We start from the raw sequence: 15013 nt of genomic DNA on the forward strand, positions 1-15013 counted from the left end.
GATATTCCTGGTGTTTATCTTGACACTGGGTAGTTGCTTTTGGTTTTCTGTGGGGTAGGGTAAAGCCGGATTGCTTTTATTTTACCATTGTGCTGACATCACGAAAGTTTTATTGTAATTTGTTGGGAATTTAAAAATTTATGATCGTAAGTAATATTGGCTTATAATTTCCTTCTTAAGTGTCTTTGTCTGGCTTTGGTATTGGGGTAATCCTGACCTTGTAAAATTAGTGCAAAAATAGTCCCACCTTTTTTATTTTTGGAAGAGTTTAAGAAGAAATGTTAATTATTCTTTACATGTTTGGTAGAAATTACCATTGATGCTTTCTGATCTTCTGTGTGTTTGTGTGTGTGTGTGTGTGTGTGGTGGGGGGAGGGGTGTCTATGTGTGCATGAATGTTTTTTTCTGCTTATTCAATATCTTAAGTTACTATAGGTTTCTATGAATGATCCATATTTTTCAGTGCATTTTCTTTAGTTTGTGTCTTTCTAGAAATTAGCCTATCTCATCTAGGTTGTCTAATTTGTTGCCATACAATTATTCATAATAATCCTTTGTAAACCTTTAATTTCCATCATGTCCACAATGTAGTCCTCATTTTCAGTTTTGATTTTAGCAATGTGTGTCTTCTCTGTTAGGGAATTTTGTTGTTCTTTTAAAATACAAACATTTGGTTTCATTGATTTACGTGTTCTTATTGTCTATGCCATTTGTCTTTATTCTAATATTTATTACATCATTTCTTATACTATCTTTGGGTTTAGATTATTCTACATTTTCTAGTTTCTTGAGGTGTAAATTACATTATTAGTTAAAGACTTTTTTTTTCACTGAAGGAATTTACAGCTATCACTTTCTCTTTGAGCACTGCTTTGGCCATCTTATTAGTTGTAATATGCTTTGTCTTTATTTTTAATCATCTCAAAGTATTTTCCAATTTTCTTTGTGATTTTTTCATGGAAACATTGATTGCTTAAAAGCATGTGGTTTAATTTACACACATGTTAAATTTTTTTCTTTTCTTGATTTCTAGTTTTATTCCCTTATATTTAGAGAAAATACTTTGTAAGATTTCAATCATTTGAACTTCCTAAAACTCTTTTTTTGGCCTAATACATGCTTTATTTTTGAGAAAGTCGCATGTGTACTTGAGAATAATATGTATTTTGTTTTCGTTGGAGAAAGTGTCCTGTATGTGTCTATTGGGTCTAATAGGTTAATAGAGTTGTGCGAGTCCTCTATTTTCTTATTGATCTCAGCAGTTCTACCCATTATTAATTGGCATATTAAAGTCTCTAGCTATTTTGTAGAGCTTTCTATGACTTTATTTCTTTTCATGTTTATTTTATATATTTTGGGGCTCTATAATTAGGTGAGTATATAAATGTTACCTATTTTTAATGAATTGATGCTTTTATCAATATATAACCTCCTATTTTGCCTTTTATCATAATTTTAAGCATAGTATCTATTTTGTCAGTTATTGATATTGCTACCTCGGGTTTCTATTGGTTACTAAATATGCATGGGATATCTATTTTCATATACTTACTTGCACCCTATTTTTATCTTCATGTCTATCATGATTCTCTAGTAGAAAATATATAGGTAGATCATGGTTTTTTAGTTTTCATTTTGTCAATCTCTCCCATCTGATTGATGAGCTTAATTCATTTACATTAAAGTGATTACTGATTGATTCTTGTTCTTTTGGCTAAGATAAAATGTAAAGTGATTACTGGTAAGTGAAAATTTATTTCTGCCATTTTGAAATTTGCTTTCTATATGCTGTGTATTATATTTTACCATAATCCCGTCATTACAGCCTTTTTTTGCATTTAATTTATTATTCAGAGTAATTCCTTTTGATTCCCCATTTCCTTTTCAGTATATTTTTAAGTTATTTTCTTAGTGGTTACCTTGGGGATTATAATTATTTCTTTTCCCCTAGGGCTTTCTTTTGAGCTTATTGAGCATATTTAATGGAGTTGATTTATTTGTTTAGTAAGTCTAATGTCTGTGATTTGTCAGAAAAAAAAAATTAGTTTATGGTGTAATTTTCCTTTTTTCTCTCTCTTTTTGTTTGACTAACCCATACTTTCTTGTTTCTTTGCCAGTATAGTTAGCTTTTGTTAAAAAATAGCTATTTTGAATATTATAGTTTAGCTGCTCTACAGATCATATTCTCCATATTTCCCTGGATTTTTTTTTTTTTTACTTGCTGTGCATTGTAGGTGTTCATTTATTTTGTAACTTTCTAAACTACATTTTGTAAAGACTATTTCTCTGTTACATGATCTTTGAAAGCTGTACTGCTACAGTTTAGTGAGCAGCTGGTCGTTAAAATATTTTTCTTAAACATACGGAGCATTCCAAATTAAGAGGAAATAAGAGCACATATTTTCCTGGTATTTGCAGACTGGCTTTGCGTTGTGGCAATCTTTTGATGCTTAGCTAGACCATATACAGTTCTACTTTAACCTTCACTTTCCTTATCAAGTCTAAACATAAGCCAGATGTTAAAGCTTATAGTCTTCTCAGGTCTTTTCTGAGCATGTTCTTTGCTGTGGGCATGTATGTAACTTGGTAGATTCCCTGGTATTTGTGAGAGCTTTTAAAAGCTCTTATTCAATAAAGTATTTTACTCCCAAGTTTTTTACTCGGGCTATCAGCCTGCTTTTGTTTGTTTGTTTTTGCCACAATCATTAATTTTGGCCCCAAGTGTCATGGCTTTTGTATATGCTATTCAACATTTTAGAAGAATGTTCTCCACACAGCTGCTTCTCCACCATATAAAAGTTTTGCTAAAGGAGATTTTGGGCTGAGACAATGGGGTTTTCTAAATATACAATCATGTCATCTGCAAACAGGGACAATTTGACTTCTTCTTTTCCTAACTGAATACCCTTTATTTCTTTCTCTTGCCTGATTGCCCTAGCCAGAACTTCCAATGCTATGTTGAATAGAAGCAGTGAGAGAGGGCACCCTGTCTTGTGCCAGTTTTCAAAGGGAATTTTTCCAGTTTTTGCCCATTCAGTATGATATTGGCTGTGGGTTTGTCATAAATAGCTCTTATTATTTTGAGGTACGTTCCATCAATACCGAATTTATTGAGCGTTTTTAGCATGAAGGGCTGTTGAATTTTGTCAAAGGCCTTTTCTGCCTCTATTGAGATAATCATGTGGTTCTTGTCTTTGGTTCTGTTTATATGCTGGATTACGTTTATTGATTTGCAAATGTTGAACCAGCCTTGCATCCCAGGGATGAAGCCCACTTGATCATGGTGGATAAGCTTTTTGATGTGCTGCTGAATCCGTCATGGAATACTACACAGACACTAAAAAGAACAAAATAATGCCCTTTGCAGCAACGTGGATGCAGCTGGAAGCCATTATTTGGTTTTCTGTTCCTGTGTTAATTTGCTTAGGACAATGGCCTCCAGTTGCATCCATGTTCTCATAAGTGGGAGCTGAACACTGAGTACTCATGGACATAAAGATGAAAGCAATAGTCACTGTGGACTACAAGAGGGGGAGGAGGGAGGCGGAGAAGGAGTGAAAAATTGTTGGGTACTATGCCCACTACCTGGGTGATAAAATCAATTATACCCCAAACCTCAGCATTACACAATATACCCATGTAACAAACCTGCACATGTACCCACCTGAGTCTAAAATAAAAGTGGAAAGTATTTTAAAAAATTTAATTCTGCTAATGTGATAAATTACATTTATGGGTTTGTGTATGTCGAACCAACCTTCCATTCCAGGGATAAAGCGGACTTGATCATGGTGGATCAGCTCTTTGATGCGCTGCTGGTTTTGGTTTGGCAGTATTTTCTTGAGTATTGTTTTCATCATTGTTCATCAAAGATATTGGCCTGAAGTTTGGGTGTTGTGTCTCTGCCAGGTATTTTTAATTAGAATGAGGCTGGCCTCATAGATTGACTTAGGGAGAGGTCCCTTCTCATCAATTTTATTAAAATATTTTCAACAGAAATGATACTAGCTATTTTTGTACATTTGGTAAAATTATCTGTGATTCTGTCTGGTCCTGGTTTTTGGTTGGTAGGCTATTTGTTTAATTTCAGAACTAATTATTTGTCCATTTGGGGATTCAGTTTCTTCCTGGTTCAGTCTTTGGAAGGTGTATGTGTCCAGGAACTTACCATTTCTTCTAGATTTTCTAGTTTATGTTCATAGAGGTGTTCATAATATTCCCTGATGTTTATTTGTATTTCTGTGTGGTAAGTGGTAATATATTCTTTGTCATTTCTAATTGTGTTTATTTAGATCATCTCTCTTTTATTCTTTATTAGTCTAGCTATTGGTCTATGTATTATATTAATTTTTTAAAAACAGTTTCTTGAATTGTTGATATGAGTGGGTTGTCATGTCTCAGTCTCATCCATTTTAACTCTGATTTTTGTTACAGCTTGTCTTCTGCTAGCTTTGGAGTTACTTTACATTTTTGGTTCTCTAGTTCTTACAGTTGTAATGTTAGATTGTTAAATTGAGTTTTTTCTAACTTTTAGATTTGGGTATTTATTGCTGTAAACTTTACTTTTAACACTTCCTCAGCTGTGTCTCAGAAATTCTGGTATGGTATATCTTTGTTCTAATTACTTTTAAAGAATCTGTTGATTTCTGCCTTAATTTTATTATTTACTGAAAAGTCATTCAGGAGAAAGCGATTCGATTTCTGTGGAACTGTATGGTTTTGAGTGAATTTCTTAGTCTTCATTTCTAATTTGATTGTGTTATGGTCGAAGAGATTGGTTGTTATAATTTCAGTTATTTTGCATTTACTGATGAGTGTTTTAGTTTTGAGTGTGTGACTGATTTTAGAGTATGTGCCATGAGAAGAAGGTATATTCTGTTGTTTGGGGATGGAGAGTTCTGTTGGCATCTATCAGGTCCATTTGATACAGTTCTGAGTTTAGGTTATAAATATATTTGTTAATTTTCTATCTTGATGATCTGTTTTATATTATCATTGGGGTGTAAAATCTTCCCCTTCTGTTGTGTGGGAGTCTAGGTGTCTTTGAAGGTTTCTAGAAACCTACTTTATTAATCTGGATACTCCTACATTGGGTGGATATGTATGTATGTATGTATTTTTGCTCTTGTTGCCCAGGCTGGAGTGGAATGGCACAATCCTGGCTCACCGCGACCTCCACCTCCCAGGTTCAAGCGATTCTCCTGCCTCAGCCTCCTGAGTAGCTGGGATTATAGGCGTGCATCACCACACCTGGCTATTTTTTTCTATTTTTAGTAGAGACAGTTTTTTCCATGTTGGTCAGTCTGGTCTTGAACTCCCAACCTCAGGTGATCTGCCCACCTCGGCCTCCTAAAGTGCTGGGATTACAGGCATGAGCCACCAAGCCCTGGCAGGCACATATATTTTTAGAATAGTTAGGTCTTCTTTTTTAATTGAATGCTTTGTCATTATGTAATGCCCTTCTTTGTGTTTTTTGATCTTCATTGGTTTATTTTCTGTTTTGTCTGATACTAGGATTGCAACTGCTGCTTTTTTCTGTCTTTTTTGGGGGGGTCTTTTTCTTATTGTTTGCTTTGTAGATTTTTCTCTATCCTTTTATTTTTAGGTTATGTGTGTCATTCTACATGAGATGGGTCTCTTGAAGACAGTACACAAATGAGTTTTGGTTCTTTATCCTGCTTGCCCCTTTGTGCCTTTTAATTTGGGTATTTAGTCCATTTACATTCATGGTTAGTATTATTATGTGTGGATTTGACCCTGTCATTATTGTAGCTGATTATTTTGCAGACTGGTTTATGTAGTTGCTTTATAGTGTCCTGATCTGTGTACTTCAGTGTGTTTTCATAGTAGCTGATAATACACTTTCTTTTTCACATTTAGTGCTTCCTTCAGGAGCTCTCATACAACAAGTCTGGTGGTAACAAATTATCTCAGGGTTTGCTTGTCTGAAAAGGATCCTATTTCTCCTTTGCTTATTAAGTTTTGTTTGGCCACGTATAAAATGCTATGTTGGAATTTATTTTGTTTAAGAATGTTTAATATTCACCCTCAATTTTATCTGGCTTTTAGGATTTCTGCTGAGAGGTCCACTATTAGTTTGATGGGCTTCCTTTTGTAGGTGGCCTGACCTTTCTCTCTAGCTAGCTTTAACATTTTTTCTTTCATTTCGAACTTGAAGAATCTGATGATTTTCTGTCCTGGGGATGATCTTCTTGTGAGTATCTCACTGCTATTTTCTACATTTCTTGAGTTTGAATTTTGGCCTTGCTAGCTAGATTGGGAACTTTCTCATGGATGATACGTTAAAATATATATTTCAAGTTGGTTCTATCATTCCCATCTCTTTCAGGAACATCAATGAGCCATATATTTGTTTTCTTTACATAATTTTATGTTTCTTGGAGGTTTTTTTTTTTTTTTTTTTTTCTATACTACTTATTTTGTCTCTTGGCTCCTGCATTATTTTATTATAATTCTTAGTTTTCCTGGGTTAGGTTTCAACTTATTTTTGTAGCTCAACAGTCTTTATTTGTATCCATATACTATTATTTCTGTCATTTCAGCTATTTTAGCCCACTTTAGAACCCTTGATGGATAGACTATGTGGCCATTTGAAAGAAAGAAGGCACTCTAGATGTTTGACGTGTCAGAGTTCTTGTCCTGGTTTGTTCTCATCTTTGTGGTCTTATGTTCCTTCAGTCTTTGAAGTTGGTGACCTTTGGATTTTTTTAAGTTGTATTTGATGACCTTGAAGGTTTGATTTTGGTATAAGGTGGTGTATTAATCTGTTCTCATGCTGCTAATAAAGACATACCCAAGACGGGGTAATTCATAAAGAAAAGAGGTTTGGCCAGGCATGGTACCTCATGCCTGTAATTCCAGCACTTTGGGAGGCCGAAGTTGGTGGATCACCTGAGATAAGGAGTTCAAGACCAGCTTGGCCAACATGGAGAAATCCTGTCTCTAGTAAAAATACAAAACTTAGCAGGGCGTGGTGGCACACACCTGTAATCCCATCTCCTCAGGATGGGAGGCGGAGGTTGCAGTGAGTTGAGATTGTGCCACTGCACTCCAGCCTGGGCAACAAGTCTGTATTTCTTCTTCATATTTAAGCATATATATACACACATATAGAATAGATATATAATATATTGTATATAAAATGTATATTTATACATAATTATATAAATATAAATATATGTATATATAATACATGTATTTTATATATACATATATTTATATTTATACATAATATATAAATGAAATTATATTTATATATTTTATATTTATGTATATTTAAGCATATATATGCTTAAATATATAAATATATATTCATAAATATATATACATTTATATAATTACATTTATATATTATATAACATATAAATATGTTTATATATAATATACATATAGTTTATATATAATATATTTATATATTATATATAAATATATTTTTACATATATATAAAATATCTATTTTTTTTTTACCAGATATATTATCCTAGGGTAGAATTTTTTTCCTTGAACACTTAAAATATGTCATGCAGCTCTCTACTGACATCTAAGGGTTCTAGTGAAAAATCTGCTTCCAGATGTATTGAAGCTGCATTGTATATTATTATTATTATTATTATTATTATTATTATTATTATTATTTTTGAGATGGAGTTTTGCTCTGTCTCCCAGGCTGGAGTGCAATGGTGATCTCGGCTCACCGCAACCTCTGCCTCCTGAGTTCAAGCTGTTCTCCTGCCTCAGCCTCCCAAGTAGCTGGGACTACAGGCACAAGCCACCACGGCTGGCTAATTTTTTTGTATTTTTAGTAGAGGTGAAGTTTCATCATGTTACCCCAGGACGGTCTCGATCTCCTAGCCTTGTGATGTGCCCGTCTTGGCCTCCTAGACTGCTGGGATTATAGTCGTGAGCCACTGTACCTGGCCTGCATTGTATAATCTTTGTTTCTTTCCTCTTGCTGCTTTTAGGATTGTTTCTTTATCCTTAATCTCTGGGAGACTGACTATTAAATGTTTTGAGGTAGTCTTCTTTTTCTTTTCTTTTTTTTTGATGGAGTCTCCTTCTGTTGCCCAGGCTGGAGTGCAGTGGCGCGATCTCGGTTCACTGCAAGCTCCGTCTCCCGGGTTCACGCCATTCTCTTGCCTCAGCCTCCTGAGTAGCTGGGACTACAGGTGCCCGCCACCACATCTGGGTAATTTTTTGTATTTTTAGTAGAGACGGGGTTTCACCATGTTAGCCAGGATGGTCTCCATCTCCTGACCTCGTGATCCACCCACCTAGGCCTCCCAAAGTGCTGGGATTACAGGCGTGAGCCACCGCACCTGGCTGTTTTGAGGTAGTCTTCTTTTGGTTAAATCTGCTTGATGCTCTATAACCTTCTTGTACTTGAATGTTTATATCTATCTCTAGGTTTGGGAAGTTCTGTGTTATTATGTGTTTGAATAAGCTTTCTACCCCTGTCTCTTTCTCTAACTACTTTTTGGGCCAATAATTCTTAGATTTGCCCATTTGAGGCTGTTTTCTAGATGATGTAGGCATACTTTGTTCTTTTTTATTCTTTTATCTTTTGTCTTCTCTGACCGTTTTTTCAAACACCTTGTCTTCAACCTTGCTAACTTTTTCTTCTACCTAATCAGTTCTGCTATTAAAACTTTCAAATTCACTCTTCAGTACATCGATTTCTTTTATCAGTCACAGTTTCTACTTAATTCTATATAATTATTGCAATTTCTTTTTTAAATTTATCCACAGAATTATTGATTCCTTCTCTCTATTATTCTATTTTTTTTTAAATTTTCTCAAAGCAGCTATTTTGAATTATCTGTCTGAAAGGTCACATATCTGTGTTTCTCCAGGATTGGTCCCTGTTGTTTTATTTTGTACATTTGAGGAGGTAATGTTATTCTGGATTGTCTTGATATTTATACCTGTTTGTGTCTGTGTATTAAAAAGTTAGGTATTTATTGCACCCTTCACTATCTGGATTTCTTTTTACCTCTTCTTCTTGGGAAGGCATTCCAGATATTTGAAAAGACTTAAGTGTGTGCTCTAAGGTGTATCCCATTTAAGGGACATTCCGTATTGCTGTGATTGTTTTATACTCATAGAGGTACTGCCTTTGTAGTCTTGGTTAAGATCCTGAATAATTCTCTGGATTACCAGGAAGAGACTCTTGTTCTCTTCCCTTATTTTACCCCAAACTAACTGAGTCTCTCAATCTGTTCCAAGCCAGCTAAAGCTAGGAGTGGTGTAACACAAGCACCTTGTTGCCATCACTACTAGGACTTTCCTGGGTCAGACCTGATTCAATCACAGCAATTAGTCTTCCTCAAAGCCTGATGCAATACTTCCCTGGCTACAGCCTATGTTTGCTCAAGATCCTGGGTTTGGCAATCATCAGGTGGCCAACCCAGCAAAGCTTTTGACTTTCCATTAGGGTGGCAAGTTTCCACAGGTTCTGGGCATGTCAAGAGGTGCTATCCAGGAGCCAGGGACTAGATCAGAAAACCTTAGAAGTCTGCCTGGTGTTCTAATACACTGTTGTTCAACTGGCATTCAAGCCACAAAAGTCATTCATTCTCACTCTTTTCTCCCCTTTGTAAAGTTAGAGGAGCCTCACCTCATGACCTCTGCCACCAGGCCCACAGGGGTTACTACCAGACTACCTCCAATGTTTCCTTCGGTCCTGATGTCTCTTAAGTCAGCTTTTGTTGTGAATGCTGCCTGGCATAGGACTCATCTTTCAGAGCAGTGGGAATCACTCTGCTACAGGAAAGGCCCAGAAATGCTTTTCAGGAGCCAAATACTGGAATCGGGAATCCCAAGAGCCTGCTTAGTGCTCTACCCTCCCTCTGTGACCAAGCTAATACCTAAGGTGCAAATCCAAGTCCCTTTTACTTTTCTTTCTGTTTTTGTCAAGAAGAAGGTGTCTTGCCCCATAGTCCTCACAGCTGGGAGTGTGCTTATTCTCATCTTAACCCAGCAAGTCTCAGAGTCTCACCCCAAGCCCTCAATGTAGCATTTGGGTATCACGCCTGGTTTTGCAGAGGCTAAAGCCTTTTCAGTTATCAAATAATTAATTCTTCCAGGACAGGATTCTTTCCTTCAAGGCAGAGAGCTCACTTCTGGCCCAGGATGTGTCTAGTAATGTTGTTTCCCATCTATGTCCTGGAATTGGGGCCTCATGACTCTGACCCATACCTTAGTCAGCTGTGGCTGAGTTGGTATCCAAGATGCAAGACAAAGTCCTCCACACTCTTCTTTTCTCTCTCTTTATGCAGAATAAAGGGGTCTATCTGGGAGCCATGAACTGTGCAGCCTGAGGTTAGAGAATTGATGCCAACACTCCTTAGCTGCCCTATTGTCCCAGTAAATTACTTCTCCACTTAGTTCTCTGGCTCTGGGCCCAGTTCGGCACTAGTACTCAACTAGGATTTGCAGTCTTTTAGGCCTAGACTGCTTTTGAAGTTTATTTTGAGTCACAGCACTTTAGCCCATGGTGGCAAGGCAGGCTTGAAGGATCTCAAGTTCTGACTACTGGGATTGGTGATTCTCCTCTGTCTGGAGCTGGTTTAAATGCTCCTCTGTGGGTGAGCATTATCTCAGTTTGATTCAGTTTTACTTTCTGCTGTAACAGTGTAGCGCTGAGTTCAATGACTCACAATTGCTGACTCTCCATCTCCCCAGAGCACAGGAACACTTTTAACACCACACCATCACAGCTGGGGTATGAGGGTCGAGTGCCATTGGTGATTCAAGACTGTTTTTTCTACCTACTCACTGTCTTTTTCAGTGATATAAAAGTAGAATCATGTACTGTGAGTGCTCACCTGATTTTTGGTTATTACAAAGGTGCTCCTTTTGTGTAGATAGTTGTTAAATTGCCAGGGAGATGACTCATGGAGCATCCTATTCCTTCATCTTGCTTCACCTCTTTCCTCTATTTCCTTTCTTCTATAATAAACAAAAAAATTTTTGAGACAGGATCTTGTTGTGTCACCCAATCTGGAGAGCAAAGGCACAATCATAGCTCACTGCTACCTTAAAGTCCTGGGCTCAAGTGATCCTCACACCTCAGCCTCTCATGTAGCTAGGACTACAGGTAAGAAACAGTAGACTAAGCTAATTTTTGAATTTTTTGTAGATATGAGGGGGTCTCACTATATTTCCCAGGCTGGTCTTGAACATCCACCCTCAAGCAATCCTCCCACCTCAGCCTCCCAACGTGCTGAGATTATAGACTTGAGCAGCCACATTTGGCCTAAATTTTTTTCTGACATTTGTATTTACCTTTGCATGTGAGGCTGAAATAATGTGAGCAGTCACTTACCTCAGTAGTAAGCATATATTTTTGGTGAATTTTTTCTCTTTATTGTCTTTAGGTTTAAATGTGTGAGCTGTTTCAAACTTGGTGATATGTTTACTACTGGGTACCATTCCAACAAAACTTTCTAAATAGAAAAATTTTTAAATATCCTCTGGTAGTTGTAATAATATGACTGATTTGTATGTGGAATTAAATTAATTTATTAATCATTTTGGTGTAAGCAAGGACCCTTAAGGTGAATGGCAAGAAAAACATTTTTATTGTTACCTTTTTCTGGCTATTGCTTTTCACTCCTTGTATAATCATTTCTTATCAGTTATGAATCATAACATTCTAACAAAGAGATTGAGTGATTCTGAAGCAGTGTTGTTTTCTTGGGTAAATACCCAAGATTTGTCATCTCACACCAAGGAAATTGAAGATGCAGATATGGAAGAAGTGAGATTCAGAGTGGAGGTTTAATAGGAGAGAGAAAAGAGAAAATCTCTCTCTCCCACAGAGAGAGTGGATCATGAGTATGTCTCCCAGTTTCACGGTTAAATGCATGGGATTTTATAGACGAGCTTGAGGAGGCACTGTCTGATTTACATAGGGCCCAAGAAATTGGTCAGACCAGGTGTGCCATTTACATAGCATGTGAAGAAGCTGGCCATGCTTGGCCCTTAGCTAGCCTTTTCAGGGCTGCTTTTTATTAAAAGGAAACCTTACTGAGGACTCTCTTAACCTCACTACCTGTCTAAATAATTTCTTTCTAGTTCCTGTATCATTTCAGTATGGTATTCTTTCCATGTTCTCCTTGTTCATATCTAAATTTCTTGCCCATACAATTGTGTCACAATGAATCATTTGACTTAACTAGTTATAGAAACCAAAGACCAAAATTGAGATTTGCTCTAAGTCTAATTCAGACAAATACGACTACAAATTCCATCTGTTTTTAAATATAGCAGGGGCATATTATACAAATCATGTTAATAATAGTCTAAGATTCAACTTCTTTTTTAATAATTACCATTTCATTTCAATTATTCATGGTAGCTCAAATTCATATTCAGTCATGAAATTACATAAGACTGTTTTGAAGAGACAAAAAATGTTTCACACTGTGCTTTATTTCTTTGGCAAAAAAGATGATTACACTATGGTACCCACAATTGTCCTTAAAAATATGATATTTGTTGCTGGACTTAGGTTTTTAAGATTATTTTGAATAATCTAATCTCATTCTTGAGTGCAAAGAATGGAATTCTATGCTAGCTCAAATGTACGTAAATGCACGAGTATTAACATGTATGCATATATGTATGTGTTATTCATAGAAAGGTTGAATTTCACAATTATAGTAAAATTTGCATGTTACATATAAATTTTACATGGTGATAACTGTTGAATTTAATTGTTATTTGTGCAAGTAAGAGCATTTGAAAAGTATTGAAGGTTATGCATCTTCTATTATGGTATCTCTATTTTGACCCCAAAATTAAGTAGGGTTTTATACATTAACTTTTCTTTCAAATTTAGCAGCAGGCTTTTGGTAGTCCATTTATAATGTACTCCTATATTATCTTAATCAGTTTTGAATGTTTTTGATGTTCATTTGGGGATTAATAGGGAAATGTGATATAGGTGTGAAACTATGGTATTTACTATGTTTAGTGGTTTATAGATTCATATTACGCAAATATTCTCATCAGTTCAAGGAGTATAGCATAATTGAGGATAGCAGAAATAAATGAGTATACTCTAATATACTTGAAGGAAGAATTAAGCTCCTGGTTTTAATTAAGACAGCAATTAATACACAATAGATTTTTTATGCTACATAATTTGACTGCTTGGCTTAATCATTTAGGAAATTATATGTTTTATTTGCATAAAGACTAACTTTTCTTAAAAAATGAAATATTCTGTGTTTTCTGAAAGGCTTATTTTCTGCTCTTTTTGTCCTCTAGATTGGAAAGACATGAAGCTGAATAGTCTTCACATAAGTGTAGCTTTTCTCTCTTATTTTATGTCTCATATCCCCAAGAGAGTGGTGCTATACTCCATAGTGGAAGAAACTCAGACTTTTGTGTCCAACAATTATGAGTTTGAATTCTAACTCTTTTTCATTCATATGTTTATTCAATTAGTATTTATTGAAAAAGACCGTGGAGATGATGGAGAACAAAAGCTCTCTTTGATTTATAGTTTGTTGAGGCAAATAGCCAAGAAAGAAATCAGTTAAAATATTGACTATTTTGGTTGTCTTCTTTAAGAAAAGTCTACAAGATGTAGAATTTTCATGCCACATTTGTTATGTGGGCATGGAGGATACTTTCGGAATCAACACCTATGAGGGGCAGAAGACAAAAAGATTGGACAGAGGGAGCTGAACCAGATAAAATGTTAACAAAAACCTCAGCAGGTCCCTCTGGATACTCTAGAATGGAAATGATCTTCAAAGTTATATCACTTTGAGGCAAAGATTCTGGACCTTTACATACCTGCATTTACCAGTCATTGAATGTCATACACTTCAGGAAAGGAGGTATGGTCTTAAGGTAAGGGCTCAGCTACCAATGTTTTTAAGCAGCTGGAGGACTAAGTACCTAAGTTCTGAAAGAGAGCTGGGTAGTTTAACAAAGTATCCATGACTCAACATTGTATGTGCTTTATTAGCACCCATTCAAGTGTACGCTAAGACCAGATAGGAGACATATTTAACCGAGATAGAAGAGAGCTAGGAAAGTTTGTCTAAAGAAAGTAACCTCCAAAATTGAACTTATAGAGTGAAGAGTTTGGAGGACTAATATTAGGAGCTATGTAGGTAATTTCAAATAGACAAGGCAAAAGAGAACATTAATGAGTGTTGAGAAAACTGAAATAAAAGTGTGATTAGATTTAGAATTAGGAGGAGAGCCTTGAGAGATGAGGGCAAAGAAGTCAATGGACTAGATACATCTTCTCTACCATGCTGAATTATTTCTAAGGACTATGAGACTTTGAGCAAATTACTTCACCCCACTGTGCTTTACTTTCTTTATATAATATGAAAAAAATACCCACTTCAAATGATTATATTAAGAATTGAGTGAGATTACATAAAGTTTAAGTGTAAGTATAGTACTTGGCAGGTGGTAGGCACCCTTCCATGTAGAAGTGTACAAGGTAGCCTTTAGCCTTAAACAAATAAGTGATAGTTTAGATAGTTTGAATTTTGTACATCAAAATTCAAAATTGATGTACAATAGTTTGTACATCAAGGAGGCTTCATACTAAATATTTTGTTTTACTCCTTAATGATAGGAATTTTAGCATTCTTTAATATTATACATCAAAATTTATCTTTCTAAAAAGAGTAAAAAATTGCAGTGTAATGAGATAACTTGCTTCATGTGGGTGAAAATAGGAAGAAGGAATACTAAATGTAGAGAGAAATGTGACAGAAAAAGAGACAGCAACATTGTAGATTTTGCCTATTTTAAAATTGAACATTCTCTCAGCCCTGGAAATACATAACTTTAACCACATGTGTTACATATTTTTATAAGTAAAAATGTCCTTTTGTTTTGTTTATTAATTGGTCAGGAATGAAAATCATCATCTGTCTCTGGATGGAATATAGTGAAGAGGGTCCAGGGCTTTTGAGCTGGTGGTAGTCTAAGTTGAGATGACTTATTCAGAGAGCTA

Source organism: Piliocolobus tephrosceles, chromosome 12 (genome assembly GCF_002776525.5).
Source record: "Piliocolobus tephrosceles isolate RC106 chromosome 12, ASM277652v3, whole genome shotgun sequence".
NCBI lineage: Eukaryota > Metazoa > Chordata > Mammalia > Primates > Cercopithecidae > Piliocolobus > Piliocolobus tephrosceles.